General features: G+C 38.2%; 1 protein-coding gene across 1 annotated transcript in view; it reads right to left on the bottom strand.

The window, feature by feature from the left end:
* arap2 (ArfGAP with RhoGAP domain, ankyrin repeat and PH domain 2) overlaps positions 1-4,699 on the bottom strand; it is a gene marked incomplete at its 3' end in the record, with an annotated part of 133,956 nt that extends 129,257 nt beyond the window's left edge. The window contains exon 1 of the mRNA XM_015402490.1: positions 4,624-4,699. The remainder of the gene's footprint in view (positions 1-4,623) is intronic.
* Positions 4,700-5,315: the final 616 nt, after the last annotated feature.

Genomic DNA, 5,315 nt, shown 5'->3' with positions numbered 1-5,315 from the left:
CTTGAGATATTCTATTCTAGAAAAAGTTTTAGCAGGCAGGGAGATTTCTCTGGTACCATTTAAAGTCTGTATATATTATTTATCAAAACACTGAAAAATATTTGAAATGTTTTTATAACATCAAATGTCAGCAGACTCCCTGAGAAAATCATTAACAATAATACCAATTATTTGCAAGCAGGCCTGTCATGAAAGCAGTTATACAGCACATTTCAGTGGAAAGACTATTTTTTTCAGTACAGAGGCAACATAAATACTTCAAGAATAAAGCTGCTTTATTAAAATAAGAGGATTATAGTTAAAAGATAAAATGTTTTTTTTTTTAAATCATCCCTTTTTAATCTTGATTTAAAGTGACCATGTATTTTAGTGCTATTTTAGCTTTCTGTGAGTTTATTTCACCTTTGTGGAGCATAAGAACTAAACACTTCTCCATTTTTGTTTCTGGTAGGTATGCAAAGTAGATTAGAGCCAGAATATCTGAGAGGTCTGGGTTGATACAGTACACTGACAGCAAGTCTATTATGTATTTAGGAGCTTAGCCATTCAGTGATCTTTGGCCTAACAGAAGTATTGTATAGTTGGGGAGCCAGTGTGATTTTAGCATTGAAAAGATGTGCTCCGTTTCCTTTGTTTGGTGAGGATGCAGGCTGCAGCTTTCTAGATCAACTGCAGCTGGCTGATCAACAGGCCTGTAAAGACACTGTTGCTGTAGTCAATTTTACTGAAGATTTTACGCATCGATTACTTTATGCTACGTTCAGACTACATGCTTCAGAAGCAGCAGAAGCAGTTAGTTTACATTAAAAGTTAATGGTTGACATGCTTCATGGCGCAGCAAAAGGTCCTGACGCGCATTTTGAACAGCAGGAGCAGTATGTCTGAGCAGTTGAATTGGCGCCTCACAAGCTTCTGAGCATCTGATGTGCGTGACGCGCTTCAGAAGCAGCAGTTGGAAGAATTGAACTTTTTCTGCTCGACGCGCCACACCAACCAATCAGAGAAGCTTATATTGGAGCTGGCAGGGACACAGAAACAGCACTGCTGATGCAGATTGCTATGATCGCTCCTCTGAAACAGTTTAACTACTAAATTAACTTAAAAGTCAAAACCTGCAGGTTATATGTTCGATTTTATTATTCTGGTGCCTGCATTTTGGATTACGTACATGAAAAACCAAATTTAAAGGCAGAATCGTAATCTTGATGAATTGACTACACAGATGAAGTTTTAAGGTGGACCTTTTAAATTAAAAACATAATAAAACTACTTTTTACCCACTGATCACAGCAAATATAGCTGCCATTGTTACAGGCAAAGAAAAGATAGTGTAGCTTCGCCCAACGCGCGTCAAACCCACTTTTCGACCGCGCACCAAGAGTGACGAAAAGATGCTTTAGCTGCGCGTTAGAACTGAACTTGTACAAGCATCAAAAGTAAAGCAGCACGCACATTTTTGCTGCTTCTGCTGCATGCGGTCTGAACGTAGCATTATTCAAGCCCTGCTGAGGCATTAGACATTTAAAGAAAGATTATCTTGCATTTTTCAGTTGCAGTCTCTGAAGCCTCTTTATAGATGTTACAGTGAGGCTAAAGTCCAGACTTTTGCCATCTGTGTCCGACTTTTCAAGCATCCCCTTTTATTACGTCTTACTGCTGAAGCATTTCTTCTCAGACACCTTTATTTACCAACCTTTACTTTAACTGGACCAACATAATCAATTGTGTCTGAAATAAAATGAAAGTTGTCTACCATTTGAATTTGAAATCATGCTTTCAAAAAATAGGTGGTCAGACAGAGCAACATCAGCTACAGACATCTTAGAAATGTTTAGAAACCAAAGTTTCTAAAAATTTCACTTAGTTCTGTCTTATCTACTAAATTTCCGGTTGCTGTTTTAACTCTTTTGGCCTATTTCATGAGATCAGACGGGTTATATTTAACCGCTTGTAAATACTACTAATCTAACAGCCATACATTGGGGCCTGGGTGTTTATAGTGAAAGTGAAGAATGTTTTTGAAATGAATTGGTTCATCTCAGATCATTTGTGATTTACCAAGGAAGGAGAAAGGCTTTTTCCCCTCACAGGAACAAATTCATTTGAAGTTTTATGTTAGTTGTTTTTTCGGTGGTGTCAAAAATACACACATTTGTTACTTAAGTAGAAGTATAGATACTGCAGTTTAAAAACACTGATGAAAGTTGAAGTATCAACTTGACCTCTTTACTCAAGTAAAAGTAAAAAGTATGTGCTCCAAAAACTACTTAAAGTATAAAAGTATAAAGTAACCTTTAAGAAAACAGCCAGATCCCATTATGAATTGTAAGCTAAATTTTTTGACTATCTCGAAAAAATTCTTTGAGATAGGGCCAAGGATGTAGCCTGAGTGCCATTCCGAACTTAGTCCCGCCCACAAGGTTTGAGGTCGGGAAGTTCGGTCTGGCATTGCTCCATAGTAGCGCGAGTATGATCGCCCAATCTCTGGCGATCCAATCAAATTGTCAGGGCGGGCTTTATACGATGATGGACAGATGATCAACAGTAACGTAATCAACCACGTGACCAAAGTGCGCTTGGGTGACAACAACAATGGCTGCCGCTGGAGAGTTTAGGTGAGTAGATTCTGCTATTAGGTCTGTTCTAGAAGATATCGACAGCAAATTAATTTTAAAAGAGGAACAGAGAAACTCGATCAAGGCTCATCTTCTTATTCTAGGCGTGCAACTGCACGCTTTGATTTTTGTTGACAACAACTATGCGTTGCTTATCATACGTCACGCACTCCGCGTTGCTCTTATTGGTTGTAGGTCTATCCAATTGAGTGCAGAGGCATTTTTTTTCCTGGTTCGTTCAAAACACGCCCCATAATCACAGCTCTATGGAGCAGTATCAGACTCATATTCTGACTAGAATTGAGTAGGACTACGTCAGGCTACAAGGATGAGGGAGATCTTGTCTCCATCCCCCGATACTCTCTCGCATGTGTCCGACCTTTCAGACATTTCAACATCTTTTTTTTTTAATCCAACATTGTAGCATGGCATAGACCAGAGGTCTTCAACAGGGGGTCCGTGACCCCTAGGGGGTCCGCGGAGGTACTGCATGGGGGTCGCGAAACTTTTGGGTGATTCATTTATTTTTTTTTTATATTCCCTCCTGAATTGAAATGTCTTTAAATCCACATTAACATGAATTCAACACACTGTAGTAAACAGATAAATGGAGGCAGAAGATGTCTTTAAGTCATCAATGCACACATTCAGCGACACACAGGAGCTCTTTCAAGCTGGGCACCGTTTCATTCACAACACCTGTCCCATCAACCAGGAATCAGAATCAGAAATACTTTAATAATCCAAGGGAGAAATTACTTTCCTTACATTACTCCATCTGTAATAGAGTGACTATAGGACCAGTTTGATATAACACAATTTCATACAATATATATAATTAGGGGGTCCCTGCTCCATCTTGTCATCAGTTTGGTGGTCCTTGAAGACCCCTGGCATAGACAATTCGCATTTGCAGTTTTAAGAACACCTGCTTGCTTCTGATGATTTCCTTTAACTAACCAATGATTGTTTGCGTTACATGACTCATCCAATTACACTAGTTTTCACTAGATGTGGATGGCGCCAATGATCTGCCTTGGATGGCGCACATGACGTGAAATAAATATTTATAAACATTAAACCGAAGCCAAAAGTAACAAGTAAAATTTGTTTTAAAAATGTAAGGAATAGAAAGTACAGATACTTGTGTGAAAATGTAATGAGTAGAAGTCTGAAGTAGGAAGTAAAATAAGTAATGGAGTAAAGTATAGATACCTAAAAAGTGCACTTAAGTAGGCTACATTAACATTGTTACCTGACACCTCTATTGTTGTTTTCTTTGTTTTAGTATTAACTAATAGGATTTTACACTATGTTTGCTGATCTGATGCATTAAAGTGTAAAAATAAGCAAAAAAGTGTACTTTATGGCCCGCCCACCTGGCAGCAGCTACCCCCCCTCCCTCCCAAGTTGCAGGTAATGTTTCACGTTTCAATCACAGTGTGAGTCACAACATGCACGCCTCTGCATGCACACCAACACAAAACTCCTCAATACTTTCTGTTCATCCCTTTGAACAAAGTCCACCTGGTGCCTCCTTCCTTGTTTAGGAGCAATAATACCTAAGTATGCCTCACAATAAGCGGCACAACATTAAAACCCTCTATATCGTTCTATCCATATTGCTTGAATCTCTGGTAATAATGAATATTAATACAATTTATAGTCTTGGAAGTGCATTCATTTTTTTTTTCTTTTTCTTTTTAATGGGTGTGATTTTATTGTGCGTTGCACGTGTGGATCTAATTAACTGTCTTTTCACTGTTTAACGGTTTCATCCCGCAAATATAACTTAAGCCTATAATTGCACCGCAAAAGCTTAAAGAAACACTAAACTAACTCGGATTAGGCATTTGTAAGCAACTCAACTTTGTTGAGCGCGTGCGGACAATACACTTTTACTACATAACATGGGGTTTATTCACCCCGATATTTATTCTTTTTGTAAAAAACAAAAAACAAGACAACAAATACATTTTTTTCGGAGGCATGTGTGCAGCCTGCTTACCTGCAGCTTCAAGACTGGAGGAAACTTCCGGCATTGATCCGCTCACCTTTACTTCCCTACAGTCTTTTTTTTTTTTCTAAAAACCAGGCTTTGGATTTCACTCTAGTATCAGTCACTCTCCTCTGAGTAAAATCAGCTCCACGCCCATCGGGGAACCTTTCCCGTCTTTAACTTCTGATCAAAAACCAACCGAGTCAGTAATGTTTGTTGTGACACTTACCAGCTGTCAAACCATCGTCAGCGCGTGTTTCTGAGCCAACACGGAAATAAGGACATGGTGTTATTAGAGAGAAGGATGGAGCTCTAGAGCTGTTCAGAGGAATGTGTGAAGTCTTTAAGCTGGCATGTCCCTGCCTGATCCACATGCTCCGGGCTATGGATTCAGTGGGGATAGGAATGCATCAAGTTTTACTAAGAAGGATTGCTTTTAATGAAGAACTGCAACAGATAATCATTATTAATTAAAATGCAATTTATCTATATTTATTCACATGCTTTTCAGCAGCAAAAAGCAGCATAGTCGAAGTAAATTCTATTAAGAATACTTAAGTATAAGTTTAGAAAGTATACGCGAACAATGTACTTTTAGTCTACTTGAAGTATTACTAAAGTAATACTTCTTCGAACTAAATTTTTTAAAATTTAGTTTAAGTTTACTAAAGTATACTTAAAGTATACTTTTTTAAGTTTAT

This window comes from Cyprinodon variegatus, unplaced genomic scaffold (assembly GCF_000732505.1).
Source record: "Cyprinodon variegatus isolate N-32 unplaced genomic scaffold, C_variegatus-1.0 Scaffold1353, whole genome shotgun sequence".
Taxonomy (NCBI): domain Eukaryota; kingdom Metazoa; phylum Chordata; class Actinopteri; order Cyprinodontiformes; family Cyprinodontidae; genus Cyprinodon; species Cyprinodon variegatus.
Note: the sequence above shows the minus strand (reverse complement) of the source record. Positions and strands in the feature narration are given on the sequence as shown.